Here is a 27,781-nt window from a genome sequence, read left to right as displayed (position 1 = left end):
TCAACTGGAATTACAGAACTCTGCCATTTGAGGACTTGGCTGAATAGACTGGGGAGAGAGGTTGTTGACATGGCCTCTGGGAAGCCAGGTCATGGCCCCACTAAAGAGTAAGATCTGCATACCAAGGCCTGATGGCAAACAGGACTGAAATGTAGGGGAACATCTGTGATTCAAAGGGGAACCTTCTGAACCAACCCCACTTCAAAGGCATACTATAGTATAACTACTGGTTCCGAACTGCAGCAGGGCAGAGATACATTTATGGGGACGTGGGGCCTGACATCCTAGACTGGGTGGTGCACTCTGCCAGAGGAATCTGTTGTGCACAAAGAGGAGACTGCCATTGGAAGGGACCTTGCACCCTGCCTGAGTAGAGGCTGCCCTGCGCTGACTACCTGCTACTGTGTGGCACCCTGAAGTGTGCACTACAAGGGCTTGTTGGCTTGTCCCCTGTTCTTTGTGGAGCTTTCAGGGACATCAAAGACCTCCTGTGAGGGACCTACACTGTCTACGTGTTCCACCTGGAGAGTGGTGCCCACTCAAATGTCTACTTCATTTTTGGGATCCTGACTGCAGCTCTGTGTGTGTGTAGAACTAAGATTTGTGGTTCAAGACTAGATTGCCTTGTGCGGAGCCCCCAAACTGTGCCCCCATTTAAGGAGTGTGGCCCCTGCATTGTTGGGCCTCAGCAAGCACAAGCAGCTCGTTGGTGGTGAGCGGATTTATGGGTTGCGGGACTTCTCATGGCCGCTCCATCGCACATGTCGCATCTCTCTCATGCGATGCGCCAACTGCATGCTGATTGCATGAGGTGTCCGATTCACAGGTTGCGACCTTTGGAGGGAGGGTGCATCCATAGTAGTGCCTAATTCTGCCTCATGCTGTACTACTGAACCTGCGACTGTGTATGTGGGACTGACTTGTCTGGTGCGACTCATATCATCACACACCAGACGTTGTGCCTCATTGTAGGGGAGGTACTGCAAACCCAACTGTGGGTTGATTGTGACCGAATTGTCTGGTACGGAGAACCCGACTCATGGTTCATTGTGACCGGACTGTCTGGTGCGACTCAGATCAGCGTTCACCAGATGTTTTGCATCCCTTCCAGCTGCACCCAAATTCACTGAGTGTACCTTCTTACTATGTAACCAAGGAGAGGGGTGGAATAAGGGTTTTTATATAGGTACAGCATACATGCCCAAATGTAATCCAACAAAATAAGTGTGCAGTTTCTCATGAGAAGAAAAGGAAGGAAAGTCGGTTGCCTATATGTTGATTTAACAGGATGTTGTACCCTATCTAATGGACCATTAGATAGTGCGCAACATCCTGTTACATTGAGACAGGGGTGCTCCAAACCCTTTTTTTAAATCAGGATAGGAGCCAGTGTCATTAAAATTGTTTTGAGTGAACTTCTATTTCCTGTTTTAATCCACACTTAGTCTAGTGACTTACTTTTCTACATATCTACACTCTTTTAGGTCCCTCACACCCACTGCACCAAACGGCACGGAATAAAAGATCTCCACTAAAGAGGCCCTCATAGGGTGCCCGTCAAGTATTGCAGCGCTGACCTGACGAGGAGCAAAGCCCTATCATGAAGCATGACACCTAGCTGGCTGGGTGTGTGAGGGCACTTATTCTGAAAGGAGGAATTCCCCCTTATTTCCTCTCTTTCAGTGACTATTTCATCACATATAGCCAACCGACTTTCCCTCCTCTTCTCGTGAGGAACTGCATACTTATTTTGTTAAATGATGTTCCTTCTTACTCTCAACTACCTATTCCTCACCCGGCCCAATGTCTTTGTGTTGCCAGGTAAGATCGCCCGGATCAGGCAAGGGTGATGAGAGTAAGTGACTGGGCTGAGGAACACTTCCAAGAGCGATCGGAAGCAGTTCAAGAAACTGCGTGACCGTGCTTCGGAGAAAACTGGGCTAGTTGTGGAAGGTGAATTGAGGGGCCTCTTGATTGAACTGGGACAGCCTCTAGCCCGTTTCTGCTCTGCATAAAGTGGGTGAACCTCCCAAGTGGTGGCCAATCCCCCATTTGATGACTGTTGCTTGGTTACCCTATGTCCAGCCTTCTCCACTGGGCCCATGACTAAGTGTGGCTCCAGCCTTAAATCATTATATTAAGAGGTGTTTTTTTTTACTCTAGCCTGTGAGTAGATTAGTGGGGGATAACTGGGAGGTGTGGGAGACATTGTGCCACAGGTTCCACATTCATATTATCAACTGACCTGCTGGATAATATTTGCACCACATTACGGTGCTGAGTGAATGTGGATGCGAGTGTGCTTTATACAGACTTGACAATATCCTTTGCATCGCGTTATGGTGCTGTGTGAGTGTGGGAGAATGTGCTGCATGAGAAAAGCCTGCTAATAGAAGCACTGCGCAGGGGTGTTGTTTTACTTGTTTGTCTCATTACCTAACTAATACTCTGTTTTGACATTGGTTTTACCCTTGCAGCTTTGGCCCACGGTGCTGCTGAAAAGTGTTATAAATTCCTGTGTGTACACATTCCTGATATCATTGTGACCTTGGGTGCAGCCTAGAAATGTGTGGATTTCAATTGTGTTATTTACCTGGGTGGGTCTTTTTCTGACAACGTATAACACTGCATAAGGGTGCTGGGGTAAAATAGGATTTTTCCAAGTGTGCATTTTACTGAAGTCATTTGAACACTGTTGGGCCTAGTACTGCTAGTAATATTTCCAAGTGTGATTTATGCGCAGAAATACATGATGCTCATGCTGTTTTTATTAATGTGTGTGTTGAATGCAATCTTTATTTACATACACCATGTCTTTTTTGACGCTTGGTGTATTTATTGTGTGAGAGAGCTGTGCCAATGCTTTACACATTGCCTCTGTGATAAGCCTGACTGCTCAGTGCCAAGCTACCGAAGGGTGAGCGCGGGTTAGGCAGGGAGGGTATTCACTTAACACTGATAGGAGTTGTAGGTTCTGTCTGTCTTGGGTACAGTCTCAGCAAACCAGAAAGTACCAGTTCTAACACTTACCTTATATAAAATTATTTTGTCCTTATTAAATCTTTCACGAAAAACAATTCGCAGAAAGTTGGTTGATGCTCTTTAACTTCTTTTTATTCTGGAACACTGTGTTCTAGGGAACAAAAATAATAAATGAGACACATAGTTATGGGCTTTCCATAAAAGTAGGTTCACAACTTAATAACAATTATTTAGAACAGAACAGTCGAATCAGATTAAATACTGTGTCTATAATCGAGCAGATGTAATTATCATGTTGCAGAGAAAAGTGACATAAAACAAATGTGCATTCCACACATATTCACTTTCAAATGATTAACATGTGTAAGCTAAAAGGGGCATACCTAGAAATGGAAAACAAAATAATCATAAAAATGAGTCCTTCTGGCAACTTACGTTGATTTTGCGCTTGCAGCAAGCAATCACAGTTTTTGAAATGTGGAGAGGGCACAGTATGGGTTGAAATCAAAATTGATTTAGAGTAACGGGGAAGGTTATTTTTTGGACACACATGTAAGCATCAAACACTGTGCAGCAAAAGCAGAAAAGACACTACTCTCCTTGCTGGCATGCTTCTTTCCACATAAGCATAGGCTTTGCTGGGAATTCACAGACTACACCCACAGGACGTCGATGCTGTTCGGACAGGCTTATTTTTTGCAAAATATAGAAATGAATTCACATGAATGAAAAAAATATAGGAAGAACAATCGCATTGGTACCTGCCCACATCAACCTACTAACATCCTTATGACCAGGCAATTGCAGGACCAACGGTTGATGGTAGCGGATGTCTGTTGCGCGGTATAGATCTGACCCAAAGTGGGGACACTGCCCTGCACTAGCTGTTCCCAAAAAAGCCTAAGAATTATGTCATAATGCACATACCCTTACCTCCCTGGACCCTGAGTGTAAGGGTATGTGCGCAATTTTGTGCATGTGGTTCGAATATGGTTGGGTGCTACATAAGGATAGTTGTATTCAGGAAGGTTGTTGTCTCTCTTTTCCTTCATGTTCCCCATCCCATCATTAGTCTCTGCTAGCCAGGTGTATGTCTGGTTCTGAATCCACATCACCTTCATTAAAGCAGAAAGATGTGTTTCTGTTCACTCTCACTGCATGAAGCCAGTGCCAGCAGGTCAGCCTGTGGCCTGAATGAAAGAACACATGAACAAGGGGCTGCAACTAAGAACACAGCCACTGGTAAACATCTTCACACAGGACATAGGGTGGCAGTATCCTGTGCCTAACTCTGACCAGGGTAGCAAAGCCCAGCAAGAGTCCCACACTGACTGCCGAAGGTGTGGGTCAGAATCCTAAGCGGAATATTACGGGGCGACTGCCATCACCAAGGGAGACAGAGTGACTAGTTCCCATACAGCGAGCTAAACCACACCTACAATTATATACACTTTGTACAGATAGGATCACTCCAAGATAGGGGAGCAGCAAACTTGCTCTGTGAGCGAGTTTCATCTTTTTTGCAACAATGCTCTCTGGACACTATAGAGGACAGGACTTGACTTGGAACAGAAAGCAAGGGCGGCTCCTCCCCTCTGAATCAGTAGGGAACATACCAAAGCAGAAAGAAAGAAAAGCCTGTTGTGCTTGCATCTGAAGAGCACAATAGATAAAGCCTGGTGAGTGGAGAACCTGGTTGAATGCACCTCAAGGAATCCTGTGGCCCAGCTTTTAAAAGCATTTCTTTGAGGACTGCTGGCTATGGAGAGGAGTCTACCCAAGACCAGAGTGTTGCACTGACCGTCCAGCCAAAATCTAACCACAGCAGCATGATCACAGTAATTTCTCTCCCTACCTCAGAGGGAAATAGAGGGTGAGATCTCTGTTGTGCTGTGTCTGTATGGTGCAAGGGATAAGGCCAAGAACCTCTAGAGCAAACACCTTCTTGTGAGGATTGCTTGAAGCCTCTTCCTCTCTTGTCAGTGTCACTTCCCTTCACAACTGAGGCCAGGGCACTGTAGACCTTCAAGCTTTGATCAGCAGCCCATCACCAGGGAAGGCCACTACATCCCCAACCACCGCTTTGCACATAAGACTGTAGCCCTGTGTATGTCGCCTCAACCAACTGCCCTGCATCCAACACTGTATCCCACATTCTTAGGCTGGAACCATCCCCACAGCATCTGGTGTCAGGCACCGAGTCTGTCACTGCTGTCCTCCAAGCCCACCCCGAACATGGCGAAACAACAGCCAGTGACCAGTGAGCCCGCTGCTGCACAGCCAAGAGTAGCAAGTGTGCCCAGGGACCACGCCCCGCTCTGCCAGACAAAGGCTCATACAAGCATGTAGATCTTTCCCTCTACTAAGGTACCTGCACATTTGCTTGTAGAAGTGCTACATCAAAGGTTAGCCCAAGAACCCCAATCACTGATGTTGTACCAGTTTTACCAGGTTATTAATCTTACCGGGAATCGAATGCCCCCACATTATAAAAGAAATAGAACTGACGGGATTGTATCGTGTTATATCCCACAACATTCTCTAAAGGTAACACTTCACTGTTCGATCTCGCAACCCTGAAAGTCAGAGCCTAAAAAGAAGGTGGTTGGCAAGTCAGGGAGCTCACAGGAGCATCTGATTTTGTGGCTCTCGGTTAGAGTTACCATTTGTAACTGATTTACAGTGGTTTTCCCAAATTCCACTGCTCTGTTCCCAACTGGTCTGTATCATCGATTTAGGAAGAATACGTGTAGTTTTTACACTATCCACGGGCACAGTGTCCTCCTACACCTCGGTGTAATGACTTGTGCACGAGTCACCGAGTATTGGAAAGCTACAGTTATTCTTTTGATCTTATGGAAAACGAATGTACTGCAGTGCATTTTAGTCATAATAAACTAAACTCGGAGCAAACACATTTGTGGCAGTATTCTATTACAAACACCAACAATAAATTGCTTCTCTTCAAACTGGAAAAAAATAAAACATTGTTCACTGAAAAGCGTATGCATACCTGCTATATTAAAATGCTATCTCCAATTGTATTTTGTTATAAAAAATGAGGGGTCAAAATACACAAACCCATCCCAAATAGGAGCAACTTTTCGAGTCATTAGTGGCATGTGACATGCCAAAACAATCCTAATACAAAGTTTAAATTTCTCGGATATGCAGACACCACTCTCCATCCATTTTTTCACTCTCCTTATTACTTCCATAAAACCATATTTTTTTTTCAATCAGTCGGAATCACCTGCACTTTCACAACAAGATCACCAGTGCAGCTAGACATCTGCAATCCATTCATTCAAGTGTTTGCCTGGCTTCTGCACTACACATCATCTGTTGTCTTGTGTCTGCTTCTTGGCTAAAAGCAGTTTACTCTTCTGTGTCGCAGACTGCAGACTTAGACACCTCTAGGTGCTCACAATAAAACAAGGCAGAGTAGTGCAAAGTGATTTGATCAGGATCCAGTGCTTTATTTTTAAAATAGTAAGTGCTAGTGCCCAAAAGAGCTGTTCTGATACCCACGGCCAGTGCTATAAAATGTCAAGTACCAAGGGTGCGTGGTCCTTAATCCACCTCAGGCCTCTTTCATTCACTGCCAGGTACTCCATGCCTTTTTATCTCACTCTTACCAGTTCTCCCTTGTTGACAGATGTTATGTCTTTCTCTTACTCCGTTTCACAGTTTTGTATGTTTTTCCCTCTCTTGAGCTCCAGAAATGTTTGATAAGATTCCCAAATTGAGCACTGTTTGAATCATGTAATTTGGTCAAGTACAGATGAGCTGTTTCAAAGAAAGTCTGATGATGCTAAAAATTATAACCTAGCCATTAGACTAAAGTCCCTCCATAACTCACTCTTCTCAAACTCTAGAAGATGAAGTAAGTCAAAGGAATGGAGAAATCTTCTGCTGTATGACTGGTAGAGTGAAAGTAGTAAGGCCTATGATGTAAAATCGGCAAGGTCATCTGAACAGCGCTCTTCTTTTATGTTTGAGGGCTTGATATTCATTTTTTCATGCGATGGCATCTATGTGTGAAAGAACGAAGTCAAGTTTTGAGACAGATTTGGAAACTCTTGTGGAAGTAGAAATTGCCGGCGAGCATGAACATTTTGATGCATATGTATACTACACCCATCTGAAAACAAAATCTCAATTTCTACGGTGATTGAAAATAAAGTAAATGATGTTGCAGTAAAACAGAGATGTTGAAGACCTAAAGAAAGGGGTTTCAAAAAGGGGGTGGTGATGGACAGAGTATCTGAGTTAATCAGAACACTCCTACCCAGTCAACAGATCAGGGCTTGATCCATCACCGTTTTCTAGCTCACTGCACCATCCCAGTTCAGAACCTGGCTATATGCAAATTAGTCTGTCCCTGGCCCAGTGCATCATCGGAACAGGGCAGACCAAACTACCAAGCCAATTCTTCACTGGAAAGGAAACAAGCTTCCGGGGACCGGTTTCTGGTATTACAGCCGTCTTCGGCCCGGCTTGCTTGAATCCTGATGGTGCAGTGAGCAAGGGACTCATGTCTGAGCATACCCTTCCACACTCATGGTGGCCAAAATAATTTCAAAAAGGGGTGGTGATGGACAGAGTATCTGAGTTAATCAGAACACTCCTACCCAGTCAACAGATCAAGGCTTGATCCATCACCGTTTTTTAGCTCACTGCACCATCCCAGTTCAGAACCTGGCTATATGCAAATTAGTCTGTCCCTGTGCATCATGGGAACAGGGCAGACCAAACTACCAAGCCAATTCTTCACTGGAAAGGAAACAAGCTTCCGGGGACCGGTTTCTGGCATTACAGCCGTCTTCGGCCCGGCTTGCTTGAATCCTGATGGTGCAGTGAGCAAGGGACTAATGTCTGAGCATACCCTTCCACACTCATGGTGGCCAAAATAATTTCAAAAAGGGGGTGGTGATGGACAGAGTATCTGAGTTAATCAGAACACTCCTACCCAGTCAACAGATCAGGGCTTGATCCATAACCGTTTTTTAGCTCACTGCACCATCCCAGTTCAGAACCTGGCTATATGCAAATTAGTCTGTCCCTGGCCCAGTGCATCATGGGAACAGGGCAGACCAAACTACCAAGTCAATTCTTCACTGGAAAGGAAACAAGCTTCCGGGGACCGGTTTCTGGCATTACAGCCGTCTTCGGCCCGGCTTGCTTGAATCCTGATGGTGCAGTGAGCAAGGGACTCATGTCTGAGCATACCCTTCCACACTCATGGTGGCCAAAATAATTTCAAAAAGGGGGTGGTAATGGACAGAGTATCTGAGTTAATCAGAACACTCCTACCCAGTCAACAGATCAGGGCTTGATCCATCACCGTTTTTTAGCTCACTGCACCATCCCAGTTCAGAACCTGGCTATATGCAAATTAGTCTGTCCCTGGCCCAGTGCATCATGAGAACAGGGCAGACCAAACTACCAAGCCAATTCTTCACTGGAAAGGAAACAAGCTTCCGGGCACCGGCTTCTGGCATTACAGCCGTCTTCGGCCCGGCTTGCTTGAATCCTGATGGTGCAGTGAGCAAGGGACTCATGTCTGAGCATACCCTTCCACACTCATGGTGGCCAAAATAATTTCAAAAAAGGGGTGGTGATGGACAGAGTATCTGAGTTAATCAGAACACTCCTACCCAGTCAACAGATCAGGGCTTGATCCATCACCGTTTTTTAGCTCACTGCACCATCCCAGTTCAGAACCTGGCTATATGCAAATTAGTCTGTCCCTGGCCCAGTGCATCATGGGAACAGGGCAGACCAAACTACCAAGCCAATTCTTCACTGGAAAGGAAACAAGCTTCCGGGGACCGGTTTCTGGCATTACAGCCGTCTTCGGCCCGGCTTGCTTGAATCCTGATGGTGCAGTGAGCAAGGGACTCACATCTGAGCATACCCTTCCACACTTGTGGTGGCTAAAACGATTTAAAAAGGGGGGTGGTGATGGACAGAGTATCTGAATTAAGCAGAACATTCCTACCCAGTCAACAGATCAGGGCTTGATCCATAACCGTTTTTTACATCACTGCACCATCCCAGTTCAGAACCTGGCTATATGCAAATTAGTCTGTCCCTGGCCCAGTGCATCATGGGAACAGGGCAGACCAAACTATCAAGCCAATTCTTTACTGGAAAGGAAACAAGCTTCCGGGGACCGGTTTCTGGCATTACAGTCGTCTTCGGCCCGGCTTGCTTGAATCCTGATGGTGCAGTGAGCAAGGGACTCATGTCTGAGCATACCCTTCCACACTCATGGTGGCCAAAATAATTTCAAAAAGGGGGTGGTGATGGACAGAGTATCTGAGTTACTCAGAACACTCCTACCCAGTCAACAGATCAGGGCTTGATCCATCACTGTTTTTTAGCTCACTGCACCATCCCAGTTCAGAACCTGGCTATATGCAAATTAGTCTGACCCTGGCCCAGTGCATCATGGGAACAGGGCAGACCAAACTACCAAGCCAATTCTTCACTGGAAAGGAAACAAGCTTCCGGGGACCGGTTTCTGGCATTACAGCCGTCTTCGGCCTGGCTTGCTTGAATCCTGATGGTGCAGTGAGCAAGGGACTCATATCTGAGCATACCCTTCCACACTCATGGTGGCCAAAATAATTTCAAAAAGGGGGTGGTGATGGACAGAGTATCTGAGTTAATCAGAACACTCCTACCCAGTCAACAGTGTAATGAAATGCAAATGGAAGTTTCAAACAGCACAACGAGGAGGGGAAAGCTGCAACTTAAAAACCGTGGCCCCTATACTTTCATTTAGCAATCATGACAGTCATCCCAACATCCCAACAGTCATCCTAAAAAAATGAACGTGTCCTTTTGTAACATAACCGGTGCTCATGTAAAGCGCTCCAATACCTTCGGGTCCAGTTAGCGCTATATAAATCTTCACAAAAAAAACAACTCAAAGTGGCTCTAGAGTGCATGTTAAAAGCGGGACACGAGTAAGAATACAATAAATATCAATGTAAGGAATGTAATAGCCGATAATACATTTAATCAAAGGACTAACAGTAAAATCAGAACAGCCTTAGTAAAACATCCGAGATAAAAAGGCATCACATGCAAGCATAAGTGCCACAAACAACTTGAAATGTGGTCGCCGGTAACATAAGTGCCATGAGGGCGGACAGTGACATCAGTAAAATAAACCGGCATCACCTGCAAGCATAAGCGCTACAGAAAACTTAACATGCCCTAAGGATGTCAGTGCAGAAACTGTTTCATTGTATAGTTTTAACTATTTTGCTACAAACAATAAGGAAAAGCCGCCGACTGCAAGACGTATCTATTACCTTGGACGCGTGCTTGTGACGTCCTCCCTCTGATGACAGAATCAGATTGAACAGCCATGAGCAGGTCACTTATAAAGTGACGAGCGGGGTGAAAATGTAAAAGAGACAGCGCATGGCGCAGGGAAACGAATTGAGTGCTTAAGGAATTCGCATTCCACTGAGTGACCTGCTGTGCGGCCGTGTCAGAGCCTGTTTCGCTAGATGACCAGGACCCGGGTGGCGCGGCCTGTGGGACATGGTGATGGCAAAGAGAACAGACTATTAGAGGTGTCTTATCAAAAGGAAGCCCAGCGTCAAATGAAAGAAACAATAATAATAGAAAATGCTTCCCGATAATAGAAAAGAAATGGAAAGTACGAAAATAAAAATAATAAAAAACAAAAAGTGGGAGTGCAAAACAGAAAATGGACATAGTAATGTAAAGCATCAAAGAAGAAGTATGTCGCTACTTAGTAGAAGCACTGAAATACAAGCGTGGGCCTGCTGCCTCGAAAGTTCATTGTGACAGGGGGAGCAGGAGGTGAGCCCGCGAGTGGTGCGCGCGAGCTGGGGAGAGCAGTCTGCTCTTTTTCAAAGCACATACTAATGCTTGTGGTGCACTGCTGCGCACTCCCGCAAGGCATATGCCGCCACAAGCACGAGTATGTGCTTTGAAAAAGAGCTGCACGACGGCTAAAAGTCTCCTATGCAGCGCTGCGCGATGCGTAGGCGAGACCTAAAATACACATTTCCTACCTTAATTTTCTCCTTCTGTATCGTACGGATGACTTGCCTAATCATTATCTTCAATTATTATGTTCTCAGCTGCTCCTTAATGTCGCTTTGCTTGTCTTTTTTCACCTTCCTGAAGAGTCTGCATGGATTTTGAAAATAAAAAAAGTCCAGTAGTTAGTTCTGCCAACATCTGACCACAAGCCATTTTCACCTTGACCCCACAAAACTGTAAAAAAAAATGTGACAGTAAACTATTCATTTTGACAGTTACAAAATGGGAATTGTTGGTCGAAAACCAAATCATAGGCTCCAATAACAGGCAGTGTCACAGATGGAGAATGTAGGAGAATGGCAGACATTGCTAGAAAGAAAAAAACGAGCATGCTTCTATTCTGACCAACCTTCTGTTTTGTAGCTACAGAAAAGCCTAAAATATAATCCATTGTTGAGCAAAAACCCATAATTATCCACTACATTTTATTAAATGTGAAAACTATTGTCCACATTCCATTGAATTGCAGAAGTTTTACTAACACCTCACTATACATTTTACTTGTCATATTAATCTGAAAAAGGTAAGTTCACAGAAAGAGGTATAAGTTCACTATTCTGAACTCCAGGACTACGTATCTTCAAGGTATGTATTGTAGATATGAAGTAAGGTATAGAAAAAATATACATACCTAACTATCAATATTTCCTCCTCGATATTACATTACCAAACCTCCCAAGTACCAATCATATTGTGTTTGTTGAAATGATACTCTCTTGAAAATCACAAGTAAAAGATACATATAAATCATTCACTACAATGTAAACGTCATTTATGCGTTTCAGAAGAGTCTATTTCAGAAAGCACTTTACCACCAGCGGTTGTACGACAGAACAATGCAGGGAAATAGGTTGCAAGCCTTAACAAAGCATTTATAGCACACATTTTTTTTACAACGTGTATGTTTTTACAATGGATGCCATTACCACACATTGTTTATTCATTTAAAAACAATATATGTGGTGGGGGGAGACCTTACCTTAAATGCGTGGTAATGGCATCCGTTGTAAAAACATACATGTTGTAAAAACGTGCGTGCTTAAAAATGCGTGGTAAAGTCACAACGTGGTAAAAACCTCGTTTTTAAAGGCTGTTTCCCCCACTAGCAGTGCGCATGATAGACAATGCGCATTCCTGGATGGTCCTAAGAACTGGAGATTTTGAAAAAACACCACCAGTGCCACAACTGTCTTTCTTGGCTTCAAGGACTTACTTTTTTTTTCCAAAGTGCATGTAATGCCACCCCTTTCTTTAGCGATTTAAAAAGGGGGGTGGTGATGGACAGAGTATCTGAATTAAGCAGAACACTCCTACCCAGTCAAAAGATCAGGGCTTGATCCATCACCGTTTTTTAGCTCACTGCACCATCCCAGTTCAGAACCTGGCTACAAGCAAATTAGTCTGACCCTGGCCCAGTGCATCATGGGAACAGGGCAGACCAAACTACCAAGCCAATTCTTTACTGGAAAGGAAACAAGCTTCCGGGGACCGGTTTCTGGCATTACAGCCGTCTTCGGCCCGGCTTGCTTGAATCCTGATGGTGCAGTGAGCAAGGGACTCACATCTGAGCATACCCTTCCACACTTGTGGTGGCTAAAACGATTTAAAAAGGGGGGTGGTGATGGACAGAGTATCTGAATTAAGCAGAACACTCCTACCCAGTCAAAAGATCAGGGCTTGATCCATCACCGTTTTTAGCTCACTGCACCATCCCAGTTCAGAACCTGGCTACAAGCAAATTAGTTTGACCCTGGCCCAGTGCATCATGAGAACAGGGCAGACCAAACTACCAAGCCAATTCTTCACTGGAAAGGAAACAAGCTTCCGGGCACCGGCTTCTGGCATTACAGCCGTCTTCGGCCCGGCTTGCTTGAATCCTGATGGTGCAGTGAGCAAGGGACTCATGTCTGAGCATACCCTTCCACACTCATGGTGGCCAAAATAATTTCAAAAAAGGGGTGGTGATGGACAGAGTATCTGAGTTAATCAGAACACTCCTACCCAGTCAACAGATCAGGGCTTGATCCATCACCGTTTTTTAGCTCACTGCACCATCCCAGTTCAGAACCTGGCTATATGCAAATTAGTCTGTCCCTGGCCCAGTGCATCATGGGAACAGGGCAGACCAAACTACCAAGCCAATTCTTCACTGGAAAGGAAACAAGCTTCCGGGGACCGGTTTCTGGCATTACAGCCGTCTTCGGCCCGGCTTGCTTGAATCCTGATGGTGCAGTGAGCAAGGGACTCACATCTGAGCATACCCTTCCACACTTGTGGTGGCTAAAACGATTTAAAAAGGGGGGTGGTGATGGACAGAGTATCTGAATTAAGCAGAACATTCCTACCCAGTCAACAGATCAGGGCTTGATCCATAACCGTTTTTTACATCACTGCACCATCCCAGTTCAGAACCTGGCTATATGCAAATTAGTCTGTCCCTGGCCCAGTGCATCATGGGAACAGGGCAGACCAAACTATCAAGCCAATTCTTTACTGGAAAGGAAACAAGCTTCCGGGGACCGGTTTCTGGCATTACAGTCGTCTTCGGCCCGGCTTGCTTGAATCCTGATGGTGCAGTGAGCAAGGGACTCATGTCTGAGCATACCCTTCCACACTCATGGTGGCCAAAATAATTTCAAAAAGGGGGTGGTGATGGACAGAGTATCTGAGTTACTCAGAACACTCCTACCCAGTCAACAGATCAGGGCTTGATCCATCACTGTTTTTTAGCTCACTGCACCATCCCAGTTCAGAACCTGGCTATATGCAAATTAGTCTGACCCTGGCCCAGTGCATCATGGGAACAGGGCAGACCAAACTACCAAGCCAATTCTTCACTGGAAAGGAAACAAGCTTCCGGGGACCGGTTTCTGGCATTACAGCCGTCTTCGGCCTGGCTTGCTTGAATCCTGATGGTGCAGTGAGCAAGGGACTCATATCTGAGCATACCCTTCCACACTCATGGTGGCCAAAATAATTTCAAAAAGGGGGTGGTGATGGACAGAGTATCTGAGTTAATCAGAACACTCCTACCCAGTCAACAGTGTAATGAAATGCAAATGGAAGTTTCAAACAGCACAACGAGGAGGGGAAAGCTGCAACTTAAAAACCGTGGCCCCTATACTTTCATTTAGCAATCATGACAGTCATCCCAACATCCCAACAGTCATCCTAAAAAAATGAACGTGTCCTTTTGTAACATAACCGGTGCTCATGTAAAGCGCTCCAATACCTTCGGGTCCAGTTAGCGCTATATAAATCTTCACAAAAAAAACAACTCAAAGTGGCTCTAGAGTGCATGTTAAAAGCGGGACACGAGTAAGAATACAATAAATATCAATGTAAGGAATGTAATAGCCGATAATACATTTAATCAAAGGACTAACAGTAAAATCAGAACAGCCTTAGTAAAACATCCGAGATAAAAAGGCATCACATGCAAGCATAAGTGCCACAAACAACTTGAAATGTGGTCGCCGGTAACATAAGTGCCATGAGGGCGGACAGTGACATCAGTAAAATAAACCGGCATCACCTGCAAGCATAAGCGCTACAGAAAACTTAACATGCCCTAAGGATGTCAGTGCAGAAACTGTTTCATTGTATAGTTTTAACTATTTTGCTACAAACAATAAGGAAAAGCCGCCGACTGCAAGACGTATCTATTACCTTGGACGCGTGCTTGTGACGTCCTCCCTCTGATGACAGAATCAGATTGAACAGCCATGAGCAGGTCACTTATAAAGTGACGAGCGGGGTGAAAATGTAAAAGAGACAGCGCATGGCGCAGGGAAACGAATTGAGTGCTTAAGGAATTCGCATTCCACTGAGTGACCTGCTGTGCGGCCGTGTCAGAGCCTGTTTCGCTAGATGACCAGGACCCGGGTGGCGCGGCCTGTGGGACATGGTGATGGCAAAGAGAACAGACTATTAGAGGTGTCTTATCAAAAGGAAGCCCAGCGTCAAATGAAAGAAACAATAATAATAGAAAATGCTTCCCGATAATAGAAAAGAAATGGAAAGTACGAAAATAAAAATAATAAAAAACAAAAAGTGGGAGTGCAAAACAGAAAATGGACATAGTAATGTAAAGCATCAAAGAAGAAGTATGTCGCTACTTAGTAGAAGCACTGAAATACAAGCGTGGGCCTGCTGCCTCGAAAGTTCATTGTGACAGGGGGAGCAGGAGGTGAGCCCGCGAGTGGTGCGCGCGAGCTGGGGAGAGCAGTCTGCTCTTTTTCAAAGCACATACTAATGCTTGTGGTGCACTGCTGCGCACTCCCGCAAGGCATATGCCGCCACAAGCACGAGTATGTGCTTTGAAAAAGAGCTGCACGACGGCTAAAAGTCTCCTATGCAGCGCTGCGCGATGCGTAGGCGAGACCTAAAATACACATTTCCTACCTTAATTTTCTCCTTCTGTATCGTACGGATGACTTGCCTAATCATTATCTTCAATTATTATGTTCTCAGCTGCTCCTTAATGTCGCTTTGCTTGTCTTTTTTCACCTTCCTGAAGAGTCTGCATGGATTTTGAAAATAAAAAAAGTCCAGTAGTTAGTTCTGCCAACATCTGACCACAAGCCATTTTCACCTTGACCCCACAAAACTGTAAAAAAAAATGTGACAGTAAACTATTCATTTTGACAGTTACAAAATGGGAATTGTTGGTCGAAAACCAAATCATAGGCTCCAATAACAGGCAGTGTCACAGATGGAGAATGTAGGAGAATGGCAGACATTGCTAGAAAGAAAAAAACGAGCATGCTTCTATTCTGACCAACCTTCTGTTTTGTAGCTACAGAAAAGCCTAAAATATAATCCATTGTTGAGCAAAAACCCATAATTATCCACTACATTTTATTAAATGTGAAAACTATTGTCCACATTCCATTGAATTGCAGAAGTTTTACTAACACCTCACTATACATTTTACTTGTCATATTAATCTGAAAAAGGTAAGTTCACAGAAAGAGGTATAAGTTCACTATTCTGAACTCCAGGACTACGTATCTTCAAGGTATGTATTGTAGATATGAAGTAAGGTATAGAAAAAATATACATACCTAACTATCAATATTTCCTCCTCGATATTACATTACCAAACCTCCCAAGTACCAATCATATTGTGTTTGTTGAAATGATACTCTCTTGAAAATCACAAGTAAAAGATACATATAAATCATTCACTACAATGTAAACGTCATTTATGCGTTTCACAAGAGTCTATTTCAGAAAGCACTTTACCACCAGCGGTTGTACGACAGAACAATGCAGGGAAATAGGTTGCAAGCCTTAACAAAGCATTTATAGCACACATTTTTTTTACAACGTGTATGTTTTTACAATGGATGCCATTACCACACATTGTTTATTCATTTAAAAACAATATATGTGGTGGGGGGAGACCTTACCTTAAATGCGTGGTAATGGCATCCGTTGTAAAAACATACATGTTGTAAAAACGTGCGTGCTTAAAAATGCGTGGTAAAGTCACAACGTGGTAAAAACCTCGTTTTTAAAGGCTGTTTCCCCCACTAGCAGTGCGCATGATAGACAATGCGCATTCCTGGATGGTCCTAAGAACTGGAGATTTTGAAAAAACACCACCAGTGCCACAACTGTCTTTCTTGGCTTCAAGGACTTACTTTTTTTTTCCAAAGTGCATGTAATGCCACCCCTTTCTTTAGCGATTTAAAAAGGGGGGTGGTGATGGACAGAGTATCTGAATTAAGCAGAACACTCCTACCCAGTCAAAAGATCAGGGCTTGATCCATCACCGTTTTTTAGCTCACTGCACCATCCCAGTTCAGAACCTGGCTACAAGCAAATTAGTCTGACCCTGGCCCAGTGCATCATGGGAACAGGGCAGACCAAACTACCAAGCCAATTCTTTACTGGAAAGGAAACAAGCTTCCGGGGACCGGTTTCTGGCATTACAGCCGTCTTCGGCCCGGCTTGCTTGAATCCTGATGGTGCAGTGAGCAAGGGACTCACATCTGAGCATACCCTTCCACACTTGTGGTGGCTAAAACGATTTAAAAAGGGGGGTGGTGATGGACAGAGTATCTGAATTAAGCAGAACACTCCTACCCAGTCAAAAGATCAGGGCTTGATCCATCACCGTTTTTAGCTCACTGCACCATCCCAGTTCAGAACCTGGCTACAAGCAAATTAGTTTGACCCTGGCCCAGTGCATCATGGGAACAGGGCAGACCAAACTACCAAGCCAATTCTTTACTGGAAAGGAAACAAGCTTCCGGGGACCGGTTTCTGGCAATACAGCCGTCTTCGGCCCGGCTTGCTTGAATCCTGATGGTGCAGTGAGCAAGGGACTCACATCTGAGCATACCCTTCCACACTTGTGGTGGCTAAAACGATTTAAAAAGGGGGGTGGTGATGGACAGAGTATCTGAATTAAGCAGAACACTCCTACCCAGTCAAAAGATCAGGGCTTGATCCATCACCGTTTTTTAGCTCACTGCACCATCCCAGTTCAGAACCTGGCTACAAGCAAATTAGTCTGACCCTGGCCCAGTGCATCATGGGAACAGGGCAGACCAAACTACCAAGCCAATTCTTTACTGGAAAGGAAACAAGCTTCCGGGGACCGGTTTCTGGCATTACAGCCATCTTCGGCCCGGCTTGCTTGAATCCTGATGGTGCAGTGAGCAAGGGACTCACATCTGAGCATACCCTTCCACACTTGTGGTGGCTAAAACGATTTAAAAAGGGGGGTGGTGATGGACAGAGTATCTGAATTAAGCAGAACACTCCTACCCAGTCAAAAGATCAGGGCTTGATCCATCACCGTTTTTTAGCTCACTGCACCATCCCAGTTCAGAACCTGGCTACAAGCAAATTAGTCTGACCCTGGCCCAGTGCATCATGGGAACAGGGCAGACCAAACTACCAAGCCAATTCTTTACTGGAAAGGAAACAAGCTTCCGAGGACCGGTTTCTGGCGTTACAGCCGTCTTCGGCCCGGCTTGCTTGAATCCTGATGGTGCAGTGAGCAAGGGACTCACATCTGAGCATACCCTTCCACACTTGTGGTGGCTAAAACGATTTAAAAAGGGGGGTGGTGATGGACAGAGTATCTGAATTAAGCAGAACACTCCTACCCAGTCAAAAGATCAGGGCTTGATCCATCACCGTTTTTAGCTCACTGCACCATCCCAGTTCAGAACCTGGCTACAAGCAAATTGGTCTGACCCTGGCCCAGTGCATCATGGGAACAGGGCAGACCAAACTACCAAGCCAATTCTTTACTGGAAAGGAAACAAGCTTCCGGGTGACCGGTTTCTGGCATTACAGCCGTCTTCGGCCCGGCTTGTTTGAATCCTGATGGTGCAGTGAGCAAGGGACTCACATCTGAGCATACCCTTCCACACTTGTGGTGGCTAAAACGATTTAAAAAGGGGGGTGGTGATGGACAGAGTATCTGAATTAAGCAGAACACTCCTACCAAGTCAAAAGATCAGGGCTTGATCCATAACCGTTTTTTAGCTCACTGCACCATCCCAGTTCAGAACCTGGCTCCAAGCAAATTAGTCTGACCCTGGCCCAGTGCATCATGGGAACAGGGTAGACCAAACTACCAAGCCAATTCTTTACTGGAAAGGAAACAAGCTTCCGGGGACCGGTTTCTGGCATTACAGCCGTCTTCGGCCCGGCTTGCTTGAATCCTGATGGTGCAGTGAGCAAGGGACTCACATCTGAGCATACCCTTCCACACTTGTGGTGGCTAAAACGATTTAAAAAGGGGGGTGGTGATGGACAGATTATCTGAATTAAGCAGAACACTCCTACCCAGTCAAAAGATCAGGGCTTGATCCATCACCGTTTTTTAGCTCACTGCACCATCCCAGTTCAGAACCTGGCTACAAGCAAATTAGTCTGACCCTGGCCCAGTGCATCATGGGAACAGGGCAGACCAAACTACCAAGCCAATTCTTTACTGGAAAGGAAACAAGCTTCCGGGGACCGGTTTCTGGCATTACAGCCGTCTTCGGCCCGGCTTGCTTGAATCCTGATGGTGCAGTGAGCAAGGGACTCACATCTGAGCATACCCTTCCACACTTGTGGTGGCTAAAACGATTTAAAAAGGGGGGTGGTGATGGACAGAGTATCTGAATTAAGCAGAACACTCCTACCCAGTCAAAAGATCAGGGCTTGATCCATCACCGTTTTTTAGCTCACTGCACCATCCCAGTTCAGAACCTGGCTACAAGCAAATTAGTCTGACCCTGGCCCAGTGCATCATGGGAACAGGGCAGACCAAACTACCAAGCCAATTCTTTACTGGAAAGGAAACAAGCTTCCGGGGACCGGTTTCTGGCATTACAGCCGTCTTCGGCCCGGCTTGCTTGAATCCTGATGGTGCAGTGAGCAAGGGACTCACATCTGAGCATACCCTTCCACACTTGTGGTGGCTAAAACGATTTAAAAAGGGGGGTGGTGATGGACAGAGTATCTGAATTAAGCAGAACACTCCTACCCAGTCAAAAGATCAGGGCTTGATCCATCGCCGTTTTTTAGCTCACTGCACCATCCCAGTTCAGAACCTGGCTACAAGCAAATTAGTCTGACCCTGGCCCAGTGCATCATGGAAACAGGGCAGACCAAACTATCAAGCCAATTCTTCACTGGAAAGGAAACAAGCTTCCGGGGACCGGTTTCTGGCATTACAGCCGTCTTCGGCCCGGCTTGCTTGAATCCTGATGGTGCAGTGAGCAAGGGACTCATGTCTGAGCATACCCTTCCACACTCATGGTGGCCAAAATAATTTCAAAAAGGGGGTGGTGATGGACAGAGTATCTGAGTTAATCAGAACACTCCTACCCAGTCAACAGATCAGGGCTTGATCCATCACCTTTTTTAGCTCACTGCACCATCCCAGTTCAGAACCTGGCTATATGCAAATTAGTCTGTCCCTGGCCCAAGTTGTCATCTATAAGACCATCAACTTGAGACTGCGAGCTGAGAGATACCGAAGCGGCTACATATTTTCCTTATTGATCGTATTGAAGTACTCCAACCATCACCGCCCGACTTACAAATAGAATAACTTCACCAATATGCCATCACATAAGCTCTGACTGTATAGAAGAGCTACACCAGATCCCACTGGAGAACTATTCCCAGTTTGAAACATTGCCCAGTCCGAAGATCGGCCCCACACTTTGTGTGTATTCAAGGGGTTTTATTTGATGAAAACTTAGTCCTGATGATGGTCTTATAGATGACAACTTACAAGACCGAAACGTCGACATAAAGCATCAACTCCTCAGCCATTTTTTGCACCGAAGGATACCAGTATTCATTTATGACTTTGGTTTTCCTCATTGATCTATGGAGCTGATGTTAATGTTCTGAATTGTCGATTTAATGTTTATACATTGCTTTTCATGATTTTTTATCCAAAGTTCTGTTCTATTACTTGTCCCCATGAATTCACTTTGTGATTTATATCAATGCAATTGATTTCAAACATAACCTTTCCTGCTGTGTGCTTCTTCTCTTTACATTACATTCAATGTGTTGCTTTGTAAAGAAATCCTTGATTAATATCTTGAGTAATCCTACGGATACACTGGGTTCAATTGCTTAACGAACCTGTAAATAACAGACGTTACGTGTAAGCTAAATAACCAATGAATGAAATCCCTTGTAGCCACCTTTTACATTGACTACTAGTGGACTGAAGCACTTATTGTGCCATCCACTAGAGTTATAGTTAAACATGACTTCAGGACTATTTGGTGAAGCCTGACTGTAGCAATATAAACCTGCAATTCGACCTGTCAAAACAAACCATTTTGGCAGGTGAAAAGCCTACCTTTTAATTATTAATAAGTCATCCCTATGTAGAACCTTTCACCCACTAGGCAGTGTTATAGAGATTATATTTCATTTGCATTTTAGTTTTCCTTTTTGATTTAGCATCTTTTTAAGATGGCGGTTTGACCCCCCCTCTCTCTCTTCCTTACCTTCCCCCTCACCTCTTTACACTGACCCACAATCCCCCTCCCACCCGACAGACTCTCTAAACCACACTTGGACGCATAGGCAAGCACCTTCTCCTCCCCTTCCCCCAGCCAACACGGATAGCCATCATCGAAAAACCCAAAATCTGACACACTAATTCTCCACTTAGGGACACAGCCCATTCCTGTCCCCACTCCCCTCTACCCAGCAACTCATACTAGCACAGGATCCCCCTACTCTCCACCTAGAGCACTCACCGCTGTAGTCATAACACAGATCTCACCTGAGAGCATCTCCTAGACACCATCCATGAATCTTGCTGTCTCTAAACGAATGCCACCACTTCTTGAATGCAATGAGTTGTTATACTGATGCTGCTGAAGATGTTACTATCTGTATACGCTCCATTCCCCCTACCCTCTCCCCCTTCTCCCCTATACTCCCCCATCTCTCCCCCCTCCTAGACCCCTTCTCATCAGCATACATATATATCCACCATGTTTCAACTAACCTAATGTATCGTGATATACTGCTGTACCATTGTTTTACTGTCATATATCTCTCATGTTACCTAATAAAAAATTACAATACAAAAAAAGATGGTGGTTTGTACAAGTTATTCACTAAAACGAGAAAATACCACACACACATTTATTCTTGGTAGACGTTGTTCGTAGTGTGCTCTGTTAGTTCCAGGAACACACATACTAGAATGCAATGTCCTTGCTTTATTAAGTGCTTGTAGGGGCAACTCTTTTCCCCCAGAAAAACGAAAGATGTTATTCTGCGTCTCAAGTAGAAGAAGATAAGGCTAGTGTTCTATTATATAAACAGCATCCATTTTGAATTTAGTGAGAACTGGAGTTATCCTGGAAGCTGCTGTGAGCTATAAATGAGGTGCAGCACCGCAGGCCCCTTCATCCTAAGAAGGAAGATAACCATTCAGACAGATGTGTGCAGGCTTTCACACTCAGACAGAGTGCATTAGTTAATGCACTGAAGCCGGCTTCCTGAGACATTACACCAAGGTATGGGGTTAGCAAGACGCCAGGGATCTGATACTCTGCGGAACCGTTTATGCTTTGTAGACTCCAAGCCATGCAGAGTGTTCACCATTGGGCAAGAGTTGCAGTGTAAGTCTCCCAATCTAGATGCTGCATTACAAACATGTTACTCTGATTTGAAGGCCTTTTAGTGAATGTAGAACAGCAAGTACAAAGGCACACATTATGCGGGAAAAGTATTTTCCAAGGCTCAGAGTTTACGCACTAATTTTACACTTCATGTCCGCAATTAATTTCTTGTACTCTGGAACCTTTTCAGAAAGTGCAAGTCTCAGGAGGCGATCCAGATAGGCATCAGTCAGTTGTTTCTTAGTTTATTTTTTTAGAACACCCATTGTGGAAAAGGAACACTCTCATACACATGTGGAGCCAAACATGCAAAGTATATTCTGTGCCATGGTAAAAAGAAGAGGGAATTTTTCGGATGGCATACTTTGCCAGAAATCTTCTGGTTCTTTCCCCAAGAAAGAGGATTCAATCACAGAGTTGTATTTCATGTCAATTAGTTCCATCTCAGCTTGAGCCCTTTTCAAACTAAGACGTTCAAGAGCTTCAAGATTCCTTGCACTAACCATCCATGGATTGTCTACAAGCCTGAAAAGTGGGGGAGAACTTTAAACTGAGAAAATCATCTCTTAATGTCCCCAGAAATGTTCTCCAGATAAGCATACAGATTGAGACTCAACAACATTTTCTGAGCTTTTCCAGCCATTTGGGTTATAGTCTGCAACTTAGGAAAGTGTGTGAGAGCACCATAGTTCAGCTGCTCTCGGAACAGGTCAAGTTTATTTTTGAAGGAGTATATGCCATTCATCAATGAGGACACAAGTCTCTGTCAACCTTGAAGGGCTAGATTTATAGTGTTGAAATGTGAGAAAATATCACACAGAAAATGGAGCCTGGAGAGCCATTGCAAGTCATACAATTCTGGGAAGAACTGTCCTCGACTGATTACAAATTGAACAATTTCTGGAAGCAAAATAATAAACCTTTCTAGCACTCTACCCTTGCTCAACCACCTAGCTCCAGTATGCAACAACAGGTCTGCATATTCAGTTTCGAAACCTTCAGCAATAATTTAAAAAGTCTGTGGTTGAGTGCTTTTGCTCGAATATAATTAACAATTCTTACTACTTGTTTGAAAACATCATTTAGTTTTCCTTGTTTTATTTTCACGCACAATGCGTTCTGATGGATTATGCAATGATAATCAATGAAAGTGGATGATTGAAGTTTTTTTCTTAACAGAGATACAGAACCCCACTCATCTTCAGTTATGGAGGGTGCACCTTCTGTAGTGATACTTACACGATTGTCCAATGGCAGGTGATGAGATTCAAAGAAAGTACACAAGAAGGTCAATACATCCTCTCCTCTTGTGTGATGATGCAGTGGCAAAAGGCAGAGGAGCACTTCCTTTGGAATTATTTCTTTTTCCAAATACCTCACCCAAACTATTAACTGAGCCACATCACCTACATCTGTTGACTTATCAACAGTAATGCTAAAGAAAGGGGACGGCTTAACTGCATTGATGAACTGTGCTAGAAAATTGTGATCCATTGACTCAATTTTACTTGTGCATGTGGAATTTGAAAATTGTAACGACTTATTTCCTTCATAATGTTGGGTTTATTAGGATAGTTGGCAAATAAAATGTCTCCTGCCGAAAGAAAACTTCCCTTAACCAGCTCTGCCTCTGTAAATGTTTTTTTATGTTTTGCAAGCAAGTAGTAAATTTGGAAGGATGCTGTGACAGGACAAGAAAAAGACAAAGGCAATATTTTCTTAATTAGAATGTGTCTTTATTCTTTCTTCTTCTCCTTCTTAGCTTTTTGTCCTTCTATTCCTCAAATCTCATACAGAGAGTTAACTTCACTCTTCTCCTCGTATTCCGATTCTGTTCTACCGTCCTTTGTCTCCTCAATGCCCTCGGGAATATGGCGATTAGCACTCTATACTACTAAACGACATTCTCTTCACCAGTCACTGCTCGTGCCCCGAGCAAAATACCAAGTTTATCCTTTTATAGTCTTCCCAAGGGCGGTGCACCGTGGTTTGGGTATCGAGGGAAATAAAATGCTGGAGTTTGACCTGGTTCTCCCTCTGGGGCTCCTCCTAACAGGGTTCCCTAAAGAACAGACCCCAAAACACATAAGGCAAGACCAAAATGTCTTAACAGCTCACTGCTAGACAGTACTTACCTTGGACCGTGACTCCCGACCGGAGTCACGGCAGCCATGTCCGATACGCCTTCCCTCAGGTTCTTTTCACCACGGCCCGTGTTCCTGTCTCCTCCTTCCTTTCTGGGCTCTGCTCCTGTCACTGCCGCTTCATCTATTGTGCCGTCCTTGGAATCTGTTTGGTACAAAAGGGGGTGGTGATGGACGGAGCATCTGAACCAATCAAACACTCACACCCAGTCAACAGATCTGGGTTTAATCCATCACCGTTCTTTAGCCCACTCTGCCACCCCAGTTCAAACATGGCCATATGCAAATCAGTCTGACCCTGTGCCTCATGGGAACAGTCCAGCCCGAACTGCCAAGCCATACCTTCCCTGGACCGGAAACAAGCTTCCGAGGACCGGTTTCTGGCATTTCAGCCGTCTTCAGCCCGACTTGCTTGAATCCAGTGGCAAAGTGAGCAAGGGACTCACGTCTGAGCATACCCTGCCAACTTATGGCGAACAAAGTGGTACAAAAGGGGGTGGTGATGGACGGAGCATCTGAACCAATCAAACACGCACACCCAGTCAACAGATCTGGGTTTAATCCATCACCGTTCTTTAGCCCACTCTGCCACCCCAGTTCAAACATGGCCATATGCAAATCAGTCTGACCCTGTGCCTCATGGGAACAGTCCAGCACGAACTGCCGAGCCATGCCTTCCCTGGACCGGAAACAAGCTTCCGAGAACCGGTTTCTGGCATTTCAGCCGTCTTCAGCCCGGCTTGCTTGAATCCAGTGGCAAAGTGAGCAAGGGACTCACGTCTGAGCATACCCTGCCAACTTATGGCGAACAAAGTGGTACAAAAGGGGGTGGTGATGGACGGAGCATCTGAACCAATCAAACACTCACACCCAGTCAACAGATCTGGGTTTAATCCATCACCGTTCTTTAGCCCACTCTGCCACCCCAGTTCAAACATGGCCATATGCAAATCAGTCTGACCCTGTGCCTCATGGGAACAGTCCAGCCCAAACTGCCAAGCCATGCCTTCCCTGGACCGGAAATAAGCTTCCGAGGACCGGTTTCTGGCATTTCAGCCGTCTTCAGCCCGGCTTGCTTGAATCCAGTGGCAAAGTGAGCAAGGGACTCACGTCTGAGCATACCCTGCCAACTTATGGCGAACAAAGTGGTACAAAAGGGGGTGGTGATGGACAGAGCATCTGAACCAATCAAACACTCACACCCAGTCAACAGATCTGGGTTTAATCCATCACCGTTCTTTAGCCCACTCTGCCACCCCAGTTCAAACATGGCCATATGCAAATCAGTCTGACCCTGTGCCTCATGGGAACAGTCCAGCCCGAACTGCCAAGCCATGCCTTCCCTGGACCGGAAACAAGCTTCCGAGGCCGGTTTCTGGCATTTCAGCCGTCTTCAGCCCGGCTTGCTTGAATCCAGTGGCAAAGTGAGCAAGGGACTCACGTCTGAGCATACCCTGCCAACTTATGGCGAACAAAGTGGTAGAAAAGGGGGTGGTGATGGACGGAGCATCTGAACCAATCAAACACTCACACCCAGTCAACAGATCTGGGTTTAATCCATCACCGTTCTTTAGCCCACTCTGCCACCCCAGTTCAGACATGGCCATATGCAATTCAGTCTGACCCTGTGCCTCGTGGGAACAGTCCAGCCCGAACTGCCAAGCCATGCCTTCCCTGGACCGGAAACAAGCTTCCGAGGACCGGTTTCTGGCATTTCATCCGTCTTCAGCCCGGCTTGCTTGAATCCAGTGGCAAAGTGAGCAAGGGACTCACGTCTGAGCATACCCTGCCAACTTATGGCGAACAAAGTGGTACAAAAGGGAGTGGTGATAGACGGAGCATCTGAACCAATCAAACACTCACACCCAGTCAACATATCTGGGTTTAACCCATCACCGTTCTTTAGCCCACTCTGCCACCCCAGTTCAAACATGGTCATATGCAAATCAGTCTGACCCTGTGCCTCATGGGAACAATCCAGCCCGAACTGCCAAGCCATGCCTTCCCTGGACCGGAAACAAGCTTCCGAGGACCGGTTTCTGGCATTTCAGCCGTCTTCAGCCCGACTTGCTTGTTTCTGAAAAGTGCAGGTGCTCTCCAATTAAAAGTATAGCATTTCTCTTGAGAAGTGCCGGTACTCTTCCTCTCAAAATGAAAAAGTGCTGGTACTCCGTACCAGACAGTACTGGCCCATTTAAAGCACTGGATGTTGCATGAAACAAACACAGCATTTATCTGAAAGACGTCTATAATAGCCTTTCACACCACCTACATTCAAGTTCAAGTTCAGGAATTTATATAGCGCACTACTCACCCAGAGGGTCTCAAGGCGCTTGGGGAGGGGGTTCATTATTTATCAAATTCATTCAAAATAAATTGAAGGAAATTGTATTTAAAACAGCTTGTTTAAAAATTATTCAATGTCATCAGGTCAAGAATCTCTGCAGAACAGAGCTGGGTCCATATGAGAACCCATGAAATTCTGAGGCATTGGGCCAGAGCTAAGCCCACTTTGCCCATGTCTTAAAACGTCTCTGACCAGGCATTGTGTTTTTGTTTATGTCCTGAGACATGGATTGCATTTTATTTCTAGCATTTGGAAGCCCCTGCTTGCGTGAAACCACTTTACATAGGCTTTAAGCCATTTTCAGGCCATTACCAATAGCGTGTTTTCATTCTCAGGTGTTAATGAATAATCCACACAGCATTAGCACTGCATTAATGGCATCCATTCTGAGTTTACGTACTTGGAGGTGGCATCATTCCTTTATAAATGGGATTTATCTGCGCTCAGCATTTTACCAGGCCTCCGTGACCTGTGATGTCTGAAGCGAGACAGGACGTCACCGGGCACCTACCCACAGATTGACAAAAGGCTGTTAGACCATAGTACAGACATTTGAGTTTTCCAGTTTGTGACATGATTTAAGGCTGCTGTTACTGAGAATGTATAAAAAACAAATAACAATCACTAATTTGAATTATTAATGCAAAACATATTTTTTCAATGTTCTCAGGTTTGTTTGCAGTTTTATATAGACTGAACGTGGCCCGAAGGTATCAGAGCACTTTATATCAGGGCAGTTACGTTACACAAGGATATATTCTTATTTGTTTTTGATAGGATTAAGTGATTTGCCCAGAATTGGCTCTGTTAGAGGAAGGGGTGCAGTGGGCGGAAGCCAACGGAAACATTCCACCTCTCCGACAGGTTTACCACACGCACATTAATACCATTCACCCGGAATTTGTTTATTTGGGGTTCATTGAACAAAGACACTACGCAGCATGTGTGACGCAGTAAATACAAGTAATCAAGTCCAAGGTAACGCACAGCCACTGCAAACTGAGAAAAGAATGTACATTGGAAACTGCTTTTTTTACGTTACACAACAGTGCCGTGCTGTAAATGGATTCCATGTGTGTTTCGTTTTCCGT

Source organism: Lissotriton helveticus, chromosome 3_2 (genome assembly GCF_964261635.1).
Source record: "Lissotriton helveticus chromosome 3_2, aLisHel1.1, whole genome shotgun sequence".
Classification (NCBI taxonomy): domain Eukaryota; kingdom Metazoa; phylum Chordata; class Amphibia; order Caudata; family Salamandridae; genus Lissotriton; species Lissotriton helveticus.
This window is presented reverse-complemented; position numbering follows the sequence as displayed.